The sequence below is a fragment of the Piliocolobus tephrosceles genome, chromosome 16 (genome assembly GCF_002776525.5).
Source record: "Piliocolobus tephrosceles isolate RC106 chromosome 16, ASM277652v3, whole genome shotgun sequence".
Taxonomy (NCBI): domain Eukaryota; kingdom Metazoa; phylum Chordata; class Mammalia; order Primates; family Cercopithecidae; genus Piliocolobus; species Piliocolobus tephrosceles.
Window position 1 is genome coordinate 73,956,710 of NC_045449.1, and position 23,019 is coordinate 73,979,728.

Sequence of the window (23,019 nt, forward strand, 5' to 3'; positions counted from 1 at the left end):
AAAAAAAAAAAAAAAAAAAAAAAAAAAAAAAAAAAAAAAAAAGAATACTCACAAGTAGTTTCCAAATTCTGGAGAATCCAGGCAGAGAGAAATAAACATGCTCCAAATTTTGTTCACAAGAGTATACCTTACTCAATTATTAAAGGCTGTAAATAACTCAAAATAAGTTTCCTTGACTCTGAAAAACCAAACAAGGATCAGAAACATTTTAAGCAAAAAGGTTTAAAAACTTAGTTTTATGTTAGTTCAGTCCATTCTGTTAACTCTTGCTCTGCTTAATATTCATGAACATTTCAGCTCTTCATGAGTCTTGTACATTTTTTGTTTATTCCAATGTCACAATCTTCAAAGTTATTAGAAACCTGCATTTGAGAGCACTTGTCAAAGTCCTAGAGCTGATTATAAACCATCTTTTGAAAAGGATCAAAGCCGCCAGGTGCAGTGACTCACACCTGTAATCCCAGCACTTTGAGAGGCCAAGGCGGGTGGATAACCTGAGGTCAGGAGTTCGAGACCAGCCTGGCCAACATGACAAAATCCCATCTCTAATAAAAATACAAAAATTAGCCAGGTGTGGTGACAGGCACCTGTAATCCCAGGTACTCAGGAGGCTGAGGCAGGAGAATCACTTGAACCCAGGAGGTGGAGGTTGCAGTGAGCCAGGATTGTGCCATTGCACTCCAGCCTGGATAACAAGATGAAACTCCATCTCAAAAGAAGAAAAGGATCAAAGCAAGACAACAATTGTCTGCAAATGACAAAATGTCCAAGGGCGGTTGCAGTCCAGAACATGGTTGACAAAGAAATTTGGTAATTTCTGTGGTTTACAATAACTTAACACAACCTTAATTAAGATTGACAGCATATACTCAGACATGAGAATTTTAGACATTCCATATAATTTTAGAACATAATATTATCACTAAAATATAACCTAAAGAAGATTAGAAAGCACTTTTGAATCCCATGTAACTAAACATGTCAAATAATCCTGTCTACCTCTCTTCTGGATGCTCCAGGGTCCCTCTGTAGCATCCAAAAACTAGGGGGTCAGGAAAGACAATTTTTGAAACTGAAGTTTGATTTGGGGAAGACTGTTAAATATGTTAGAGGTTCAAAGCACTTAATGCTATGAGATAGAATTCCAGATTACCACAAGTCATTTATTTTAGCCAAAATGATGACTCGAAAAATTTAAAACAAAGCAAAAACCTTTACTCATTCAGAGGAAGATTTAGCTTTCCTATCTGTCTTTAATATTATATAAAAATCCTGCTCTAGAGGAGAAAGCCAAATTTCACCCGAAATTTATTAATGTCAACCCGAATTTTTTTAAATGAAACCTTATAGATTAATTATATCCAGTCTTTTTTTTTTTTTTTTTTGAGATGGAATTTCACTCTTGTTTCCCAGACTGGAGTGCAATGGTGTGATCTTGGCTCACCACCACTTGAGCCTCCCAGGTTCAAGTGATTCTCCTGCCTCAACCTCCCAAGTAGCTGAGATTACAGGTGCCCACCACCATGCCCAGCTAAGTTTTGTATTTTTAGTAGAGATGGGGTTTCACCATGTTGACCAGACAGGTCTTGAACTCCAGACCTCAGGTGATCCACCCGCCTCAGCTTCCCAAAGTGCTGGGATTACAGGTGTGAGCCACCGCGCCAGGCCAATTGTATCCAGTCTTAACCAGTTTGACCATGAAGTGAGATTCTTGTAAATCTTTTAGAACCCTTTACAAATTTTTGATAAAAAATGCATTCATGCCTTAAGAAAACCTTGTTGTGCTTTTATTTCAATGTTCAATTTATGGAAAAACCATATAATACCTTTTTGAAGTTAGTCAATATGTTCACACACAGAATTTCTTTTGCAAGATTAGTTTGCACAAACCTTCCACCAATGATCCTTTAACCCAAGGCAAAAATTTACATTGCCATGCCTTCTTACAATCTTTTATTAAAAGCATATTTTACTTTCCTTACACACCTTGCATGTAAATCTATTTTTAGTAATCTCAATTATATGTTATAATGGCAACTCTTAGCAAAGTTTTTGAGATGGAGTCTCACTCTGTCACCCAGGCTGGAGTGCCGTGGCGCAATCTCAGCTCACTGCAAGCTCCTTCTCCCTGGGTTCACGCCATTCTCCTGCCTCAGCCTCCTGAGTAGCTGGGACTACAGGTGCCCACCACCTCACCCGGCTAGTTTTTTGTATTTCTAGTAGAGATGGGGTTTCACCGTGTTAGCCAGGATGGTCTTGATCTCCTGACCTTGTGATCTGCCTGCCTCAGCCTCCCAAAGTTCTGGGATTACAGGCTTGAGCCACCGCGCCTGGCCAGTAATTTTTAACTTTAATATAAAACCTGGTAAGTTGTTTTAATTATGTACTAGGCACAGATAAAGTCTGACTTCTTCCAACATAGTTATGGATGTGGTTAATTCCATATGTCCCCATGCCTTACCACATTGTAAAGCAGACAAGTCAAACAGTTCTTAAAAGCCAAAGAAGCAGTTGATAGTTGAAACATTTAGCAAACCTAGTATCTAACCTACATGATTCAGCCCAAGTATTTACATTTTGAAGACATTTGTATTTTACCAATGATCTTTAAAACTGCCTTTATTTCTCAATGATAAAAGTCACATGAACTAAAAGGCATCACAGTTTTTATCTTTCCTTCACAAATATTTGATCTAAGCATTTATTTAATTAGAGCCCTTTTTTATATTAGCATCACACACATAACACATATATGATTACACAGGCAGACAGAAGAAGATCCAGTAGTTGTAAGATTTTTCCTTTGCCAATCTCCTAATTGGATTATTGGCCTCAGGGTGGAGTCCTTCAAAAAACAGGGCTAGGAAAGCATACAGTTACTAGGGCCCAATAAACAGGTATAGCTGGAAGACAAAAACAGACATTGAGAGGAATCTATCCACTTTTAGTTCCTGGGGTTCCATTTGGAAAACAGGGTTTTTTTTTTTTTTTTTAATGGGAATAGGCCATTCCCATTAAACAGTTACATCTCATTTTAGGAGATGGCATTGCAGATGAGCTTGTGACATGGTTTGGACATGTGTCCCTTCCAAATCTCATGTTGAAATATGACCTCCAGTGTTGGAGATGGGCCTAGTGGGAGGTGTTTGGATCATGGGGGCAGATCCCTCATGGGTGTCTTGGTGCTGTCCTTGTCGTTCTCAGTGAGTTCTCACTCATTTGAAAGAGGCTGTGGCACCTCAACCCCTCTCTTACTCCCTCTCTCCATGTAAAATGCCTGCTCCCCCTTCACTTTCTGCCATGAGTAAAAGCTTCCTGAGGTCTCACCAAAAGTCAAGCAGATGCTGGTGCCTTTCTTGTACAGCCTACAGTACTGTGAGCCAAATAAACCTCTTTTCTTTATAAATTACCCATTCTCAGGAATTCCTTTATTGCAATGAAAACCGGAGTAACACAGCTTGCAAAGAGAAGAAAGACAAAGATTTTGTTGGGGACAATCTATAAACCAGTTTCCTTAGAGTCTGAAACACAGTCAATTGAGGTGTCCAGATGTTAGATTCAAAGCATTGTTTGTTAAAGTGGAAGAAGGCAGTGGAAATCTGCCAAGTTTTTCTTTTCTGTATTACAAGGTATGTGTTGTGGGAAGTCAGGGACCCCGAATGGAGGGACCAGCTGAAGCCATGGCAGAAGAACATAAATTGTGAAGATTCCATGGATGTTTATTAGTTCCCCAAATGAATACTTTTATAATTTCTTACGCCTGTCTTTACGGCAATCTCTGAACATAAATTGTGAAGATTTCATGGACATTTATCAGTTCCCCAGTCAATACTCTTATAATTTCCTATACCTGTCTTTACTTTAATCTCTTAATCCTGTCATCTTTGTAAACTGAGGATGTATGTCGCCTCAGGACCCTGTGATGATTGCGTTAACTGCACAAATTGTTTGTAAGACGTGTGTTTGAACAATATGAAATCTGGGCATCCTAAAAAAGAATAGGATAACAACGATTTTCAGGGAACAAGGAAGATAACCATAAGGTCCGACTGCCTGAGGGGCCAGGCAGAACAGAGTCATATTTCTCTTCTTGCAGAAAACAAATAAGAGAAATATTGCTGAATTCTTTTCCCAGCAAGGAATAACCCTGGGAAAGGAATGTATTCCCAGGGGGAGGTCTATAAATGGCCGCTCTGGGAGTGTCTATCTTATGCGATTGAAGATAAGGGCTGAAATACACCCTGGTCTCCTGCAGTGCCCTCAGGCTTGCTAGGACGAGGAAATTCCATCCTGGAGAATTGTGGTCAGACCGGTTGTCTGCTCTCAAACCCCATTTCCTGTTAAGATGCTTGTCAAGATGATGTGTGCGCAGTAGGACATGGAACCTCATCGGTAATTCTAATTTCACCCTGGCCTTGTGATCTTGTTCTGCCCTTCTGCCCTTGTGATCTTTTATTGCCCTTTGAAGCATGTGATCTTTGTGACTTACTCCTTGTTTGTACACCACTCCCGTTTTGAAATCCCTAATAAAAACTTGCTGGTTTTGCAGCTCAAGGGGCATCACGGAATCTACCAATAGGTGATGTCACCCCCACAGGCCCAGCTGTAAAATTTCTGTCTTTTGTACTCTTTCTCTTTATTTCTCAGACCAGCCAACACTTAGGGAAAATAAAAAAAACCTACGTTGAAATATTGGGGGCTGGTTCCCCCAATAGTATGAGCTTTAGCTTGCAAGGCCTCAGGGAAAATGTAGTAGCAATTTCATTCAGTCCACATCAAAAAGATGGAAGAAGATTTTGAAAATGTTATTGTGGAGATTTGTAGCCAGATAAGAATGGAGGATTCAGCACAAATTGTAGAAAATAATAAAAACTGAAAAAACAATGGACAAAGCTAGAAACTAATAAAAAGTGTACTGTAGTATTCTTTCTTTCTTTAAAAAAATTATTGTAGGGGAAAGGTCTTGCTATATCACCCAGGCTGATATTGAACTTCTGTCCCCAAGCAATCCTCCCACCCAGCCTATAGTTTTCTTTTGAAACATAATTTTTCTCTCTCCAGTTTCCCATTGTTATCAAGGAGAAATCATAGTAAGACCAATATATTGGCAAAATAAGTTTCAGTCTTATTACACTTGGCACGATTATTTGCATAAAGTATAGTAAAAATAGTGATTGGCCATATAGGCTCTTTTAAGTTGCTTTTGCTGGAACTTTTTATACGGTTAGACGATTTATTTAATCTCTCTGTCTTTCTCTCTTTTAGACAGAGTTTTACTCTGTCACCCAGGCTGGAGTGCAGTGGCACGATCTTAGCTCACTGCAACCTCCGCCTCCCAGGCCCAAGCGATCCTCCCACCTCCACAGCTCCTGAGTAGCTGGACTACAGGCACCCGCCACCACACCTGGGTATTTTTTGTATTTTTGGTACAGACAGGGTTTTGCCATGTTGCTCAGACTGGTCTGAGCCTTATTTATTTATTTTGCCTGCACCTGACCTTATTTATTTATTTTTGATGCAGAGTCTCACTCTGTCGCCCAGGCTGGAGTGCAGTGGTGTCATCATAGCTCACAATGACCTTGAACTCCTATGCTCAAGTGATCCTCCAACCTCAGTCTCCCAAGTAGCTTTGATGAAAGAAACAAAGATTGCAGTGAGCCAAGATCTTACCACTGAGCTCTCACCTGGGTGACAGAAAAAGACTCTGTTTCAAAAAAAAAAAAAAAAAAAAGCAACAGTTTTATGACCTTAAAACATTTAGGTGACAGAATCTGACCGATAGACCATGAGAGTTAGACAAAAATGTCTACATTAAATTCTGAAGACATTTACTATCCTGTTTTACCAATACTTTAGAAACTATATTTACCAAAGATTACTAGAGTCACCTGAACTAGAACTCATTTAAGTTAACGTTTCTATTTTTCTGATAAAATATTTGATTTAAGTGCTTACCTTTTCCTTAAGCCAATTAATTAGAGCTCTTTCATGTATTTTGGTAGTGAAACATGACATACACGTGACATGTATAAACACATAGACATACAAACACACAAACAGAAACAGATCTTATACACTTATAAGATTGTTCATTTGCCATTTTTCCACTAGTTTCTCTCCCTCACTTCAGACTATTAATCTCTTGATTAACTGTTTCACGCCCAAAACAATTGTTAGGGAACTCTAAATTTTCATCTCCAAAAACATGACTTTAGCTGAAACAAGGTAGAAAATTTGTATCTCAAAGGCACAGAACTTAGATCTAAGCAAAGTCTCACGCTGTTGCCCAGGCTGGAGTGCGGTGGCACAATCTCGGCTCACTGCAACCTCTGCCTGCTGGGTTCAAGTTATTCTCTTGCCTCAGCCTCCTGAGTAGCTAGGATTATAGGCAAATGCCACCATGCCTGGCTAATTTATTTATCTATTTATTTATTTAGTTAGTTTTATTTTATTTTATTTTATTTTTAGCAGAGGCAGAGTTTTGCCATGCTGGCCAGGCTGGTCTCAAGCTCCTGATCTCTGCTGATCTGCCCACCTCAGCCTCCCAAAGTGCTGGGATTATAGGTGTGAGCCACCGTGCCCAGCCTAAGCAAAGGTAAGGTTTGTTATGTGAACTGTAAGCTGTATCTTCCCCATCCTAAAAGTTCCTCCTGGTTTAGAGAGGAGATGCCCTTATAAATGGAGATTGCCTTTATAGATGTAAAATTATTTTACAAAGAGTTTCAAAATAACCAGCTAAATGTTAGAATGTTGCATTTTGGTTTTTAAACTTAGCCTGTTTCTTAATTAGATGACTAGATAAATTAGATTACCCTGAAGAGTAGAGCCCTTTAATGAAAAGGGGAAAGAAAGCATGGAGTTTTTTTTTTTTTTTTTTTTTGAGACGGAGTCTTGCTCTGTCCCCCGGGCTGGAGTGCAGTGGCTGGATCTCAGCTCACTGCAAGCTCCGCCTCCCGGGTTCACGCCATTCTCCTGCCTCAGCCTCCCGAGTAGCTGGGACTACAGGCGCCCGCCACCTCGCCCGGCTCGTTTTTTATATTTTTTAGTAGAGACGGGGTTTCACTGTGTTAGCCAGGATGGTCTCGATCTCCTGACCTCGTGATCCGCCCGTCTTGGCCTCCCAAAGTGCTGGGATTACAGGCTTGAGCCACCGTGCCCGGCCAAGCATGGAGTTTTTAAGGCCTAATCTTTAAATATGCATGAAGCAGGCACAGCTGGAAGGCAGAGCACAGATCCTCCAAAATCAAAGATCCCATTTTTACACCAAATCCTGGGTCCCAGAAAGAAGAGAACGCCTGGGACTGGCTGGTGCAATGCTCCCACGGTGCATTTCATCTCAGCACGGGACTGGATGGGGCGATGCTCCCACGGTGTGTTTCATCTCAGCACGGGACTGGACGGTGTGATCATCCCACGGTGCATTTCATCTCCTCGCCAGACTGAACAGTGTGATGCTCCCACCGTGCATTTCACCTCAGCACGGGACTGGACAGCGCAATGCTCCCACAGTGCATTTCATTTCGTCATGGGACTGGACAGTACAGTGCCTCCACAGTGCATTTCGTCTCAGCCTGGGACTGGATGGTTCAATACCCCGACAGGGCATTTCATCTCAGCATGGGACTGCATGGTGCGATGCTCCCACAGTGCATCGGGACTGGATGGCCGCTGTACCCAACTTGCATCCTGCTTTGACCAGCAGGGTCATTACTGGTGCTCAGAAAACAAATCTGGCTGATTTCCCACTTCACTGGTGCCCCAAACCATGCTTTTTGTCACCCTCTGTAGTAATAACCATTTTCTGTAAGCAACTGCCATTAGCCACCTCTAAAACTGTATCTCTTGCCTAGCCATTATGCAAACCACGGTCAAGTTTTCTCACAATACTGGGTAATTTTTGGTATCCCTGAAAAGCCAAAGAGATCAGGTAATACCATGCAAAAGAGGGCAGAGCTTTAGACCTCAGAAGACTCTGCATGTGACGCTTGAAACTTCACAAGGAAAGCAGAAGACCTCCAACAAACGGTGAGTGGCATCTTTTTTTTTTTCTGAGTTCCTTAAGGGGTTTGGGTCATTAGAAATCTCTGGATCTCTTTACATGGTACTGAATATGGCAGCGGAAGCAGGAGTGGGGCAGAGTAAAAGTATATGGGAGAACAATTTTTTAAAAATGAAGTGAACAGAGGTGTCAGAGGCATTCGAACCAGAGTGACTCCATCTTGAACAGGGTCTGGGTGAAATAAGGCTGAGGCCCACTGGGCTGCTTTCCCAGGAGGTTAGGCATTCTTAGTCACAGGATGAGATAGGAGATTGGTACAAAATATAGGTCACAAAGACCTTACTGATAGAACAGGATGCGATAAAGTAGCCAGCCAAAACCCACCAAAACCAGGATGGTGATGGAAGTGACGACTGCCTGTCCTCACTGCTCATTGTATACTGATTATAATGTGTTAGCATGCAAAATGACACTCCCACCAGCGCCATGACAGTTTACAAATGCCATGGCAATGTCAGGAAGTTACCCTGTGTGGTCTAAAAAGAGAAGGAATGCTCATGCCTGTAGTCCCAGCACTTTGGTAGGCCGAGGTGTGTGGATTACCTGAGGTCAGGAGTTTGAGACCAGCCTGGACAACATGGTGAAACCCATCTCTACTAAAAATACAAAAATTAGCCAAGCATGGTGGCAGGTGCCTGTAATTCCAGCTACTCTGGAGCCTGAGGCAGGAGAATTGCTTGAGCCTGGGAGGTGGAGGTTGCAGTGAGCCGGGATTGTGCCACTGCACTCCAGCCTGGCCGACAGAGCGAGACTCTGTCTCAAAAAAAAAAAAAAAAAAAAAAAAAAGAGGGAAGGAATTGGCCAGGCACAGTGGCTCACGCCTGTAATCCCAGCACTTTGGGAGGCCGAGGTGGATGAATCACTTGAGGTCAGGAGTTCGAGACCAGCCTGGCCAACATGATGAAATCATGTCTCTACCAAAAATACAAAAATTAGCCAAGCATGGTGGTGCATGCCTTTAATCCCAGCTACTTTGGAGGCTAAGGCACAAGAATTGCTTCAACCCAGGAGGCGGAGGTTGCAGTGAGCTGAGATTGCGCCACTGCACTCCAGCCTGGTTGACAGAGCGAGACGCTGTCCCTCCCTCCCCCAACCAAAATCCTTTCAAATCTCTTGTTACCAGATTTTAGCTGGGCCAAACAGCTGATAAGTCTTTTTGTATAAGACCCAGAATCATCCCAAAGACAGCTCAAAGAAAGTGAAGTTTCACTAGCCACAAATGGAGTCTAACTCACATTTCTGTTCAGCCGTATTCTCTAGGGTCTCAGCTTCTCAGCTGACCACCTGCACACAAGGGCCCAAAAGCCCTGTGTCCCAAAGACAGAAGAAGACAGGAAATCAAAAGCTGTTCATGGAAGGGATTAGGATCAATAAATGGAAACCAGTAGGGACTGATTCCCTGATCAGGAAGCAAACCCAAGCCACAGTGAGAATTTTAAATACCAGACTCCAAAATGGAGTAGCTTCCATTGTTAATCCCACATGGAATCCAAAGTGTGCAGTTTGGTTGTTTTGTTTGTTTTTGTTGTTGTTTTAATTTTTTAAGAGATAGGGTCTCACTGAGTAGCCCAGGCTGGAGTGCAGTAGTGCAATCATAGCTCACTGCAGCCTCAATCTCATGGGCTCAAGTGAAACACCTCATCTTGTCTTTAACCTCAAAACTGCCCATTATCATTCCTGGACTTGTGCCAAGCTAGGTCTGGGAGACATTTAGTTTATGGTTTAGATGATAATAGCCCTTCTCCAAAACTGAACTGCCATCATAAGGCTAATTTAAAGACTACCAAGTTAGGAGGATGAGAGGAGCCTGAGTCTGCTGACGTATACACATAAACCTAAGATTGGCCTTCTGAGATGTCTTTTCAGGATTTTGCTTTTTTTTTTTTTTTTTTGAGGTGGAGTTTTGCTCTTGTTGCCCAGGGTGGAGTGCAGTGGCCCGACCTCAGCTCACTGCAGCCTCCACCTCCCAGGTTCAAGTGATTCTCCTGCCTCAGTCTCCAGAGTAGCTGGGATTACAGGTGCGTGCCACCACGCCCGGCTAATTTTTTTTTTTTGTATTTTTAGTAGAGACGGGGTTTCACCATGTTGGCCAAGATGTTCTTGATCTCTCGATCTTGTGATCTGCCTGCCTTGACCTCCCAAAGTGTTGGGATTACAGGTGTGAGCCACTGCGCCCAGCCAGGGTTTTGCATTTCTGATAGCTGATGGCTCCACCTGGACCTGCCAATGTGTCCTGTGGCCTCACCCAGAACAAGACTGTCACCTCTGTCATTGCATCTGCAACCAACCAGCAACACTCATTCACAGGCCCCCCAAACTATCCTTGAAAAATCTCCTAGCCTCTGAATTCTGGGGAGGCTGGTTTGAGTAATAATGAAACTCCAGTCTCATGTTCAGCCAGCTCTGCATGAATTAAACTCTTTCTCTATTGCAATTCCCCTGTCTTGATAAATTGGCTCTTTCTGGGAAGTGGGATAAATGAACCCACCACAAGGTTACAATAGCAGCACTCACAGGAGCCTGATGGCCATGAACAGACAAATGAATCAACAAAGCATGGCATTCACACAGTGGAATATGATATGGCCACATCCGAGATGAGGCACTGACATAGGCTATGACATGGAGGAGCCTCAAAACATCATGTAGAGGGAAAGACACCAATGCAAGAGGCCACGTATTGCACAACTCCATGTATATGAAATGTGCAGAACAGGCAAATCCAGAGATGGAAAGCAGATTGGTGGTTGCCTTGGACTGGGAGCTGCTTAACGGGTGTGTGGTTTCTTTTTGGGTGATAAAAATGTTTTGAAACTAGATATAGTGGTCACACAACATTGTATATTTACTAAGTGCCACTGAACTGTGTTTGTTTGTTTGTTTGACAGAGTCTCACTCTGTGACCCAGGCTGGAGTACAGTGGCATGATCTTGGCTCACTGCAACCTCTGCGCCCCAGGTTCAGGCAATTCTCCTGCCTCAGCCTCCTGAATAGGTGGGACTGCAGGTGCCTGCCACCATACCCAGTAACTTTTTGTATTTTTAGTAGAGATGGGGTTTCACCATGTTAGCCAGGATGGTCTCGATCTCCTGACCTCGTGATCTGCCGGCCTTGGCCTCCCAAAGTGCTGGGATTACAGGCGTGAGCCACTGTGCCTGGCCTAATTTTCATGTTTTTAGTAGAGATGGTTTCACCATGTTGGCCAGACTGGTCTCGATCTTCTGACCTCAGGTGATCTGCCCACCTTGGCCTCCCAGAGTTCTGGGATTATAGATGTGAACCATTGCGCCTGGCCTGAATTGCTCATTTTAAAAATGGTAATTTTGGCTGGCCATTGTGGCTCACGCTGTAATTCCAGGCCAAGGTGGGCGGATCACTTGAGGTCAGGAGTTCAAGACCAACCTTGGCAACATGGCAAGACCCCATCTTTAGGGAATATAAAATAAAATAATTAGCCAGGCATGGTGGCATACACCTGTAATCCCAGTACTTTGAAAGGCTGAGACAGGAGGATCGCTTGAGGCCAGGTATTTGAGACCAGCCTGGGCAATATGGCAAGACCCTATCTCTACAAAGAAAAATTTTTTTAATTAGCTGAATGTGGTGGCACATGCCTATAATCCCAACTACTTGGGAGGCTGAGGCGGGAGGATTACTTGAGCCTAGGAGTTTGGGGCTGAAGTGAGCCATGGTCAGACCACTGCACTCCAGCCTGGGCAGCAGAGCAAGACCCTGTATTTTTTTTTTAAAAAGATTGTGAATGGTTAATTCTATGTTGTGTGAATTTTGCCTCAATATTTAAAATGAAAAAGAAAAAAAGTCAGTAGATATGACTTAGCTGGGTTATATTTGAGGCGGCTAGACACCCAAGCAGAGCTGTCAGGTAGGCAGTTGTAAAACACAACAGGAGTGACCAGTTTTACCAGCTCTTGTGGAAATAGCTGCTTCCTGCCATTCCCCACCCAGCCCACTGCACGCACTGTTGCAGCCCAGAGGTGGGTGTGAGGTCTCTGCTGCCACTCATCCTCATCCACAGCCAGTCACCCAGCCCGAGACGCCTACTCTGGTCTCCAGCTAGGATGTTGAGGACCTGTTTAGAGTATCTTGGGGTAAGTCCTGGAATCCTCCCAGCCCCTAGGTATAACAGTGAAGATGCATAAGCTCCTGTTGATACACCCTGACCCTTTATTTACATCCACCCATGGTAGGGGAGTCAGGTAGAGGCCCCCTACCTCAATCAACCTAAACTCCTGATCTCGGGGGTTTCTTTTGAGGATCTGATTTTTATTCTTTTTTTTTTTTTGAGACGGAGCCTTGCTCTGTCGCCCAGGCTGGAGTGCAGTGGCCGGATCTCAGCTCACTGCAAGCTCCGCCTCCCGGGTTCATGCCATTCTCCTGCCTCAGCCTCCCGAGTAGCTGGGACTGCAGGCTCCCGCCACCTCGCCCGGCTAGTTTTTTTGTATTTTTTAGTAGAGACGGGGTTTCACCGTGTTAGCCAGGATGGTCTCGATCTCCTGACCTCATGATCCGCCCGTCTCGGCCTCCCAAAGTGCTGGGATTACAGGCTTGAGCCACCACACCCGGCCCTGATTTTTTATTCTTATAGGGCCTCACGCCTCCATCTTCCTCTGGTGCCAACATCGTGATTTCAAGGCAAAGCTTTTCCCCAACTCCCTAAATTCTAGGGATGAATAAAGTGCCCAGAGGAGGCCGGACATTGTGGCTCACGCCTGTAATCCCAGCACTTTGGGAGGCTGAGGTGGGCAGATCACTTGAGATCAGGAGTTTGAGACCAGCCTGGCCAGCACGGTGAAACCCCGTCTCTACTAAAAATACAAAAATTAGCTGGGCACGGTGGCACGTAGTTGTAATCCCAACTATATAGGAGGCTGAGGCAGGAGAATCGCTTGAACCTGGGAGGTGGAGGCTGCAGTGAGCTGAAGTCAAGCCACTGCACTCCAGCCTGGGTGACAGAGCAAGACTCTGTCTCAAAAAAAAAAAATGTGCCCAGAGGAGCCCTGCAGCTGGCCCAAGTCTGGCACATGTCCGTTTCTTTACTGATCACTGCCACAGGGCATAGAGTCCCTGGGTGGTGCTGTCCTGGTGCCTGCTGGCCCCTGTCCCGCAGGTCCCCCTTCCGAGTTTTTCCAGGGATACCCTAATCTAACCCAGCCAGATTACTAGAGGTGCTGCTTTATTGGCTCTGGACATGTGTACGCAGCTGTAATTCTGTGTGATACAGATGACCTGCCAGTGGGGCCCTCCTGAAGACGCCATAGTGATTAAGATACGTTTTTTTTGTTTTGTTTGGTTTGGTTTGGTTTTGTTTGACAGGGTCTCCTTCTGCTGCCCAGGCTGGAGTGCAGTGGTGCAACCACGGCTCACTGCAGCATCTACCTCCTGGGCTCAAGTGATCCTCCCACGTCAGCCTCTGGAGTCGCTGGGACCACAGGTATGTTGCACCACACCCAGTTATTTTTTTTTTTTTTTTAGTTATTTTTTGTAGAGACAGGGTCTTCCTATGTTGCCCAGGTTGGTCTCGAACTCTTGGCCTCAAGCAACCCTCCCTCCTCAGCCTCTCAATGCACTGGGCTTACAGGCATGAGCCACTACACTCAGCCTAAGATACGGTTTTTGCCCTCAGAAAACACAGGGTCCTTTGGGGTTGTGGCTTCCTTGACTGTTTTTATTTTATTGTATTTTATTTTAGGTTCTGGGATACATGTGCAGAATGTGCAGGTTTGTTACATAAGTAAATGTGTGGCGTGGTGGTTTGCTGGACCTGTCAACCCATCACCTAGGTTTTAAGCCCCACGTGCGTTAGCTATTTGTTCTGATGCTCTCCCTCCACTCCCCCGACCACAGGCCCCCGTGTGTGTTGTTCCCATCCCTGTGTCCATGTGTTCTCACTGTTCAGCTCCCACTTATGAGTGAAAACATGTGGTGTTTGGATTTCTGTTCCCATGTTAGTTTGCTGAGAATGATGGCTTCCAACTTCATCCATGTCTCTGCAAAGGCCCTTCATTCCTTTCTATGGCTGCGCCTTGACTATTTCTATGGCTATTTCTGTTCTTAGTGAGACTCCTCCTGTCTCCGGTGCATTCTTCTGGCCCCCTCTTTTACTGGAATGGCAGCGTGTCTTTGCATTTTCTGTAACTAGAAGTTTCTTTGTGGCCAGCACAGTGTGATGAGCTGGCGAGCTTTCCCACCTTGGGGCAGGGCTTATCCTGAGGCCTGCTGGAGGAAACCGAGAGAGCTGAGTCTTAGGGGCTTAACCAACCTGCCCGAGGGGGAGCTGACACCCAGTGGGGCTGGAACCCTGGTTGGAGAGTTCATGTCTGCACCTGGCCTCGGCCTCTGTTCTCACTTGCTCTGCCCAGCTGGCTGTGCCCTCAGCCGGCTCATCACCAGGAGATTGGGTGGGAGTTGCTGCTCAGCCACCATGGGCTACATGACCTTGAAAGCTGACCTTTGACTATCTGCAGGAGAATCCTGAAGGTTCTCAGGCCATGGAGCTGTGAATTTCCCTTCTTTCAGTGTCTGCATCATTGGAAACTAAGCCCCCACCAATGTGTATTCATTCACTCAACCAATATTTATGGAATATCACAGCCCTAGGGGTGGGGACACAGCAGGGAACAAGAAAAACAGTAATTATTGTCCTCAGTAGGTGACTGAGGAGTGAGGAGGCTGGCAGGAAGCCATGTAACTAGAATACACGCTAGGCCAAGGCAGTATTCTCACAGAGAAGATGAAACAGGGAAGGGGAGAGAAGGCTGGGATGGGAGGTCTACAGAGTTAAGTAGGATGATCTGGGAAGCAGCATTTGAGTAGAGTCTGGAAGGAAAGACAGGAAAGAGTATTCCAGGCAGTGGGAACAGCAGGTGCAAAGGCCCTGGGGCAGAAGTGTGCCTGGACGGTCAAGACTGTCAGGCTGTGTGTTTGGAGCAGGTGAAAGAGAGAGAAGGTCAGCAAGGACTTGATAAGCAGAGCCTCGTGGTCATGCTGAGGACTCCAGGACCTGTACACCGAAGGGAATGACAGGAGCTGACTCATGCTCTAGCAGGACTTCTCTGCCTGCTACGTTGAGCACTGGTGATGGGGGCGTGGGAAGAAGTTAGGAGCCACTGCAGAGGTCCCAGTGGGCCATGATCAGGGCACCACAATGCAGGTGGTGAAAATCAATGAGATTCTAGACATATGTCAACATGGAGGACCAAGAGTTTCATCTAAATCTAAACAATAGTTATGAAATGTTGACCCGAGATGGATCTATTGTAATTATTTAGATACTTCCAATAATGGATCAGGAGACCCAAGAAGGGCCCTAGAATTTATCCTGGTCTTCCTAGGATTTTCCCAAGGGTAGAAATGATGAACTGGGTGACCATTCACAAAGGAGAGAGGATTCCCAGTCCCCAGCCCTGAAGCCTTCCCCTCAGTCACCATCTTCTGTGGGTCGACCAGATGCACGGACTGTTTTCCGCCATCCCTGTGGTTCTTACATCAATGCCCAACTGTGGGAATGTACTGTGCTTCGATGGCTCATAGAAGCCCATATAAGGTGCTGCTCCTGTGGGACGTGCCTGTCAAACCTGCTTGTCCACTGCCGTTCAGTTCAGCCAGAGATTGGGCCACATTCAGTCCTCGCTTCCCTGGGAGAGGGAAGGTAAGTGCACACAGTCCATCCGGCAGACAGCAGGTCAGCCTATGGGAGGGCTCAGCCTATGGAGGGGCTCAGCTGACACAGGTCTGATGGGGCCAGGAGCAGTCCCAGGGGAGTGGGAGGGGTCGGCTTCTTCCTCATCAGGAGTGGAGGTGCTGCCTTGTGTGTGGACTAGAGAGCAGAAAACTGCTTGTCTGTGTTGCTGGATCAATCGCTGGAACATTCTCTGAATGCTGAGTTCCACCTTTAAACAGCACGGGTCATGCTAGATGAAAGGGATTCTCCGTTTTGTACTCTCATCTCCTCACTTTTGCCGCGGGACGAAAGACAGGGGAAGGAAGGTGTCTAAGTTCAGAACAAAGTGAGCAAGACCAGCTGCCTGCTCTTGGTAGCAGGGGCACAGCAAGCCTGTCATGGCACTGGGGGCCTGGGATGAACTGTGCCCCCTCCTCCTGGGCTTGTGACCATCTGCCCCCCATGGGGTGTGTACGTGTGTGTGTGTGTGTGTGTGTGTGTGTGTGTGTGTATGCATGTACCTTCTTCCCTACTTCACTGGCAAGGGAAGAGACTGACCCTTGGGTTAGGAGAAGGATGTTGACCTGGGAGGGGTCAAATGAGGAGAACCCACATCTTAGATGCTCAGGATTTTATGATCTTAGGTTCTTCTAGAATTGTATAGTTAGATTCAGAGTTTGGAATTAGGGATCTCTGGGCCCTCTCCTCTCCTCCCTTCCCCTCCCCTCTCCTCCCCTCTTCTTGCCTTTTTCAGAAGTCTCGCTCTGTCGCCCAGGCTAGAGTGCAGTGGCACAATCTTGGCTCACGGCAATCTCTGCCTCCTGGGTTCAAGCGATTCTCCTGCCTCAGCCTCCCAAGTAGCTGGGACTATAGTTGCATGCCACCATGCCTGGTTAATTTTTTTTATTTTTAGTAGAGACAGGGTTTTGTCATGTTGGCTAGGCTGGTCTCAAACTCCTGACTTCAGGTGATCTGCCCATCTTGGTCTCCCAAAGTGCTGGGATTACAGGTGTGAGCCACTGCTCCCAGCCTCTTTTCTTTCTTTCTCTCTTTCTCTCCCTCCTTCCCTCTCTCTCTCTTTCTTTTTTCTTTCTTTCTTTCTTTCTTTCTTTCTTTCTTTCTTTCTTTCTTTCTTTCTTTCTTCCCTTCTTTCCTTCCTTCATTTCCTTCCTTCTTTCATTCCCTTCCTTCCTTCCTTTCTTCCTTCCTTCCTTCCCTTCTTTCCTTTCTTCACTGCAACTGCAGAAGGGACTAGTGACTTCTATTTAGGTTGCTTTCTTGCCTTCCTGCTTTCCTTCCTTCCTTCCTTCCTTCCTTCCTTCCTTCCTTCCTTCTCTCTCCTTCCTTCCTTCCTTTCTCTCTCTCTCTTTCTTTTGTTCTTTGCCTTTTCTTGAGCCAGGGTCTTGCTCTGTCACCCAGGCTGGAGTGCAGTGGCACAATCACAGCTCACTGCAGCCTCAATCTCTTGGGCTCAAGCGATCCTTGGGCCTTGGCCTCCCAAAGTGCTGGGATTACAGGCTTGAGCCACTGTGCCCAGCCCTAAAGTGTTTTTGTTTGTTTGTTTGTTTGTTTGTTTTCCTGTTAGGACTAACCCCTATTTACATTGGGACAAGTTACAAAGAAGCTCCTGCAATTGTTAACTGCCATTGGAGTCTACTGTAAGTTGCTTCACTGCAACTGCAGAAGGGACTAGTGACTTCTATTTAGCTCCACCCACTGATGCTCGAAGCCCAGTGTGGCTCTGGGGGCACCAGAAGCCTGAGGGGCAGCTGGCTGGAGCAATTGGCTGGGGTCTGGAGAGTCCTGCAGAGCCTCTGCCTTCAGCTGCTGTTGAGGCAGCTTTGGCTTGAGCTGCCCTGGCTTTCTGAGTTTAGTCTGATGGGAGGGCACAGTCAGCACCCTCAGAGCCGCCTCAGGAGTCCTGTGAGGCTCGGGCAAGTCAGGGGCAGAGGAGCAGTCCAATGAGAGGACCCTCCCAGACCCAGTCATTGCCACCTGGACCCAGGTCTGGGAAGGCACCCAAGGAACCTGTAGTCCGGGGCTGGCCACCAGTCCTGGTTCTCAGGGTATCCACAGAGACCTGGCTGTCCAGAACTCCCAGGGTTTCAGCTGCAAGCTGGAGATGTGGCCCCTTGGCAACTCGATATAGTGAAATACTAGAGAGCGTGCCAGAGTGTCATTTGCTAGGAACAAACATTATAGTGCAGTAAGCCCTAGTTTTTGGGTCATTGGCTCTTTGGCACCAACTTAATCACAGGGCCATTGGCCACAAAGAAAGGCCTTCTAGGCGACCCTTTAGGGACTCCTGTATTCTCCATCTGCTTCGGAACCTCTAGGCTCAGGCCAAATGCCTATTGACGTAGATGTTTCGTAAGAGATTTGGGAGCAAATACCGGGATTTTATGAAGATGCTACACTCTCCTTCACTAAGTGGAAAGCTAAGAAATCCTGCCCTGAGGATAAGAAACAGTTGTCTTCCCAACTGATGCATCCTGGACCAGCCAAGTCTTCCTCCCGCTTTCCCTCTTCTAGAACTTTCCCCACTTCAGCCAGTATCTGTCATCCCCTGGGCTCCCACCCTCTCCATGCGCCACGTTCATCGGGGCTGAGGGGAGCAGGAGACTGGTGTCTCTGCTGTAGCTGGAGGAGCTTGGCCTTGGTGTGCCTTCGCCTCCTCTTCCCATGATGATGTCGAGTCTGTATTGAGAGAGAAAGGTGGCACCGTTGATCACTACTCTAGGACGAGAGTCATAAACAGGACTATCCCAGACAACCTCGGACCCTGGTGTTCCGTGGCGAATACTTCTAGGATGAGGCCCATCTCCTTCTCTGTTTGACCAATTGGATTAATTTTATTGTTTTCTAAAATAATGACTTTATGGTTTTTATTGAACCCATGCTTGTTTATTCTAAACAGATTTCTTTTTTTTTCTTCTTTTTTTTTTTTTTTTTGTTTTTTGAGATGGAGTTTCACCCTGGCTCCCAGGCTGGAGTGCAGTGGCGCCATCTCCGCTCTCTGCAACCTCCACTTCCCAGGTTCAAACGGTTCTCCTGCCTCAGCCTCCCAAGTAGCTATGACAACAGGTGAGCACCACCATGGCCGGCTAATTTTTCTATTTCTAGTAGAAATGGGGTTTCACCATGTTGGCAGGCTGGTCTCAAACTCTGACCTCGAGTGATCCACCTGCCTCGGCCTCTGAAAGTGCTGGATTACAGGAGTGAGCCACCGCGCCTGGCCTCAACAGATTTCTTAACAATCGAACACCATGAACAACAAGCATTATTAGCATTGGTGAGGAGTGTTCCCAAATCCCTCTGCTCTCTGCCTCTCCGTCTCTCTCCCCCTTTCTCTCTCATGCACGCGCACACACACGCGCATGCGCAGAATGACAGGACAGACTGGCAGATTGGAATGAATGGATGGATTGGAATAAATGGATGGACGGGCACATAGATTGAGGGACTCCCAGAGATAAACTAACACCGTTTTATAAAAATGGGATCATATTCTACATGATTTAAATGTAAACTTTTAATTTTACTTAAATTTTAGTTCAGCTCAGATGTTGCTGGCAAAAGTTTTTTTATTATTTTTATTTTTTACGTACTGCTCCTTGAGGAGCTGGGCTAACTCATAGGCAGTGCATCCAGATTCGACATTTTTTCCTTTTTTTAGATGGAGTCTCTCAACCGGGCTGGAGTGCAATGGCGTGATCCCAGCTCACTGCAACCTCTGCCTCCCAGGTTTAAGCGATTCTCCTGCCTCAGCCTCCCAAGTAGCTGGGATTACATGCGCACACCACCACACCCGGGTACTTTTTTGTATTTTTAGTACAGATGGGGTTTCACTATGTTGGCCATACTGGTCTTGAACTTCTGACCTTGTGATCTGCCCACCTTGGCCTCCCAAAGTGCTGGGATTACAGGTATGAGCCACCGTGCCCAGCCAAAAAATATTTTTTAATTGTCAAAAATAATAATGGAATGCCAAATGAGGTCGAACAGTTTCACAATGACCAGAAGAACTATTAGTTCCTAAAAATCCCCAAGATTCAGACAAGAGATTACAAAAACCTTGATAAATTAGTGACATGATGTAACATCAGCAGTGCTGGGTTTGGTGGCTCATACCTGTAATCATTGCACTTAGGGAGGCAGAGGCGAGAGGGCTGCTTGAGCCCAGGAGTTTGAGAGCCTGGCCAACATAGCAAGACCCCATTCTCCACAAAACAGAAAATAAAATAAAATCAGCATTTTGTTGAATGTAATTCATTAATTAATTGGCGATGGAGTCTCACTCTGTCTCCCTGGCTGGAGTGCAGTGGCATGATCTCGGTTCACCGCAACCTCTGCCTCCCTTGTTCAAGCAGTTCTCCTGCCTCAGCCTCCCAAGTAGTTGGGATTATAGGCGTGCACCACCACACCCAGCTAATATTTGTATTTTTAGTAGAGATGGGGTTTTGCCATGTTGGCCAGGCTGGTCTGGAACTCCTGACCTCAGGCAACCCGCCCACCTCTGCCTCCCAAAGTGCTGGGATTACAGCCATGAGCCACGTCACCTGGCCTTACTTTATTTTAGATAGCACAGGGTCGTGGAAGATAAAGTGACAACTTCCCTCCCCTACCCCCACCCTGATTTCTACTGCTTGTATTATTTCTTTCTTTTTTTTTTTTTTTTTTTGAGACGGAGTCTTGCTCTGTCGCCCGGGCTGGAGTGCAGTGGCGGGATCTCAGCTCACTGCAAGCTCTGCCTCCCGGGTTTTACACCATTCTCCTGCCTCAGCCTCCCGAGTAGCTGGGACTACAGGCGCCTGCCACCTCGCCCGGCTAGCTTTTTGTATTTTTAGTAGAGACGGGGTTTCACCATGTTAGCCAGGATGGTCTCGATCTTCTGACCTCATGATCTGCCTGCCTTGGCCTCCCAAAGTGCTGGGATTACAAGCATGAGCCACCGTGCCCGGCCTCCTTTTTTTTTTCCTTTTTTTTTTTTTTTTTGAGACGGAATCTTGCTCTGTCGCCCCGGCTGGAGTGCAGTGGCCGGATCTTGGCTCACTGCAAGCTCCGTCTCCCGGGTTAACGCCATTCTCCTGCCCCCCTTTTTTTTTTAAGACAGGGTCTCATTCTGTCATCCAGGCTGGAGTGCAGTGATGCAATCTCATTTCACTGCAACCTCTGCCTCCTGAGCTCAAGTGATCCTCCCACCTCAGCCTCCCAAGTAGCTTGGGGACCACAGGCTCATGCTACCATGCCCAGCTAATTTTTGTAGTTTTTGTAGAGACAGGGTTTCGCCATGTCGCCCAGGCTGGTCTCTAACTCCTGGGCTCAAGCGATCTGCCTGCCTCAGCCTCCCGAAGTGCTGGGATTGCAGGCGTGAGCCACCGTGCCTGGCCTCTGCTATTTTTCAGTTTGTGGCAGAGAAGTTGTTTTCCTTTCCTCATTTTGTGGTTGCTGCTTTATTCACTTACTTATTTTTTTAACTTCTTAAAAAACAACATTTGGTTCATTTCGCCAGGAGCTGGGGAGGGAGGTATAGGAGGCTGCTCTGATCCTGTGTTGAGTTTGACCTGGAGACTTTGGGCTTGACGTGACAGAGTGACTGCGTCCACCTGGTTGTCATCTAAGTGAGGGAAACCCAGACGCCTCTGCAGGAGCCAGAAACATTCCTAGGGGGTCACGGGGTCAGCTGAGGTGAACAGGGATTCTGGAATGAGGAAGCCAAGGGGATGGAAGGGAGGAGGCCGGCAGGGGAACGCCCAGAGCACACGCTCCTGCCCGACACCTCCTGGTAGAGAACAGGAGCTGGCAAGAGAGGAACCCCGCTTGTGGTGGGGGCGCTGAACAGGCAGGCCCTGGCTGGGATGGGGGCCAGAAAATGAAGAGAAAGGAAAGAGGGTGCTGGTGTCCCATGCACTGTGGACCCCCCAGCCCTGGCCCTGGGGTGGCAGGGGCAGAACCGGTCACTGCAGGGACCTCCTCAGCCCACCCTCCTCCGGCTTCCTGGCAGGGAGTGGGGTCAGAAAGGGAAGCAGGAGGCAGGGTGGAATGGCCAGTCACTCTCGAATCTTTTGTTTGTTTGTTTTTTGTTTGTTTGTTTGTTTTTAGAGACAGGAACATCCTATGTTGCCTAGGCTTGTCTCGAATTCCTGGGCTCAAGCGATCCTCCTACTTCTGCCTTCCAAATTAAGGGCGTGAGCCACTGCACCAAGCCTGGATCTTTTTTTTTTTAAACAACTTTGTTGAGATATAACTCACGGCCAGGCGCAGTGGTTCACACCTATAATCCTAGCACTTTCGGAGGCTGAGGTGGGAGGATTGCTTGGACCTAGGAGTTTGAGACCAGCCCAGGCAACATAGTGAGATCCCCATCTCTCCAAAAAAAAAAAAAAACAATGAGCCTGGCATGGTGGCACATATCTGTAGTCCCAGATACTCAGGAGGCTAAGGTAGAGGATCACTTAAGCCCAGGAGATGGATATTGCGGTGAGCAGAGATTGCACCATCGCACTTCAGCCTGAGCAACAGAGCAAGACCTTGTCTCACAAAAAAAAAAAAAAAAGGAAGAGCTATAACCCACATGGCACACAATTCACCCATTGACTATGCTTTTAGTGTATTCACAGATACGTGCAAACACCACCGCCATTAACTTTAGGACATTCCGTCATCTGTGAAGGAAACCATCCGCTACCTTTAGCTACCGCCCTGATAGACAGTGGGCCTGAGGACCCCTCAGTTATGCAAGGCAGGGCTGGAGTTGGGGGCCCTGGGCTGACTTTATTGCTCTGCTATTACTGCCTTGAAATTCTGAATACGTTTTTAAAACAAGCGCACCATACTTTCATTTTGCACTGAGCTCCGCAGATGATATAGCTGGTCCTGAAGTGGGACAGAGGATCATTCTGACCTGGAGTCAGACTCCAGCGATGCAAGCTTCTACTGGGTGGAGGCCCGGGAGCTCAGGAGCCTTCCGTGGGAGCGTGCCCATTGGCAGCGCATCCCTGGAAATGGATGGACAATTTCCACATCCCCTCTGCCCCTGTGCACCCTTCCTCTGGCTGCCATCATAAATTACCACAAACTGGGTGGCTTAAAACAACAGAAATGTATTTGCTCCTGGTTCTGGAGGCCAGAAGTCCACACTCCAGGGGTCAGCAGGGCCGCACCCCCCATGAAGGCTCCAGGGAGGGTCTGCTTCATGCCTTCTCTTGAGTTTCTAGTGTTACCACCGACCCTCAGCGTGTCACTCCCGTCTCGGCCTCGGCCAACACGGGGTGGTCAT

The 23,019-nt window shown here is 46.6% G+C and overlaps 1 protein-coding gene and 1 long non-coding RNA gene across 8 annotated transcripts in view; both read left to right on the forward strand.

Moving 5' to 3' along the window:
- The first annotated feature begins 6,533 nt into the window (after positions 1–6,533).
- On the forward strand, positions 6,534–12,149 carry LOC111542332. The gene is made up of 3 exons (XR_002731513.1): positions 6,534–6,595; positions 7,282–8,025; positions 12,026–12,149. It is a non-coding gene; the product is annotated as an uncharacterized LOC111542332 (long non-coding RNA).
- A 1,331-nt stretch (positions 12,150–13,480) lies between these two features.
- CARD14 (caspase recruitment domain family member 14) overlaps positions 13,481–23,019 on the forward strand; it is a 41,759-nt gene continuing 32,220 nt past the window's right edge. For 2 of the 7 annotated variants that reach the window (XR_002731510.2, XM_023211616.2), the window contains exon 1: positions 14,002–15,728. The gene's annotated coding sequence lies outside the window, so the exon portion shown is untranslated. Of the gene's footprint in view, positions 13,512–13,769; positions 13,799–14,001; positions 15,729–18,762; positions 18,825–18,876; positions 19,033–19,516; positions 19,553–23,019 lie in introns of those variants that run through there. The other 5 variants (XM_023211617.1, XM_023211619.1, XM_023211618.1 and 2 more) reach the window with 5 other exon arrangements.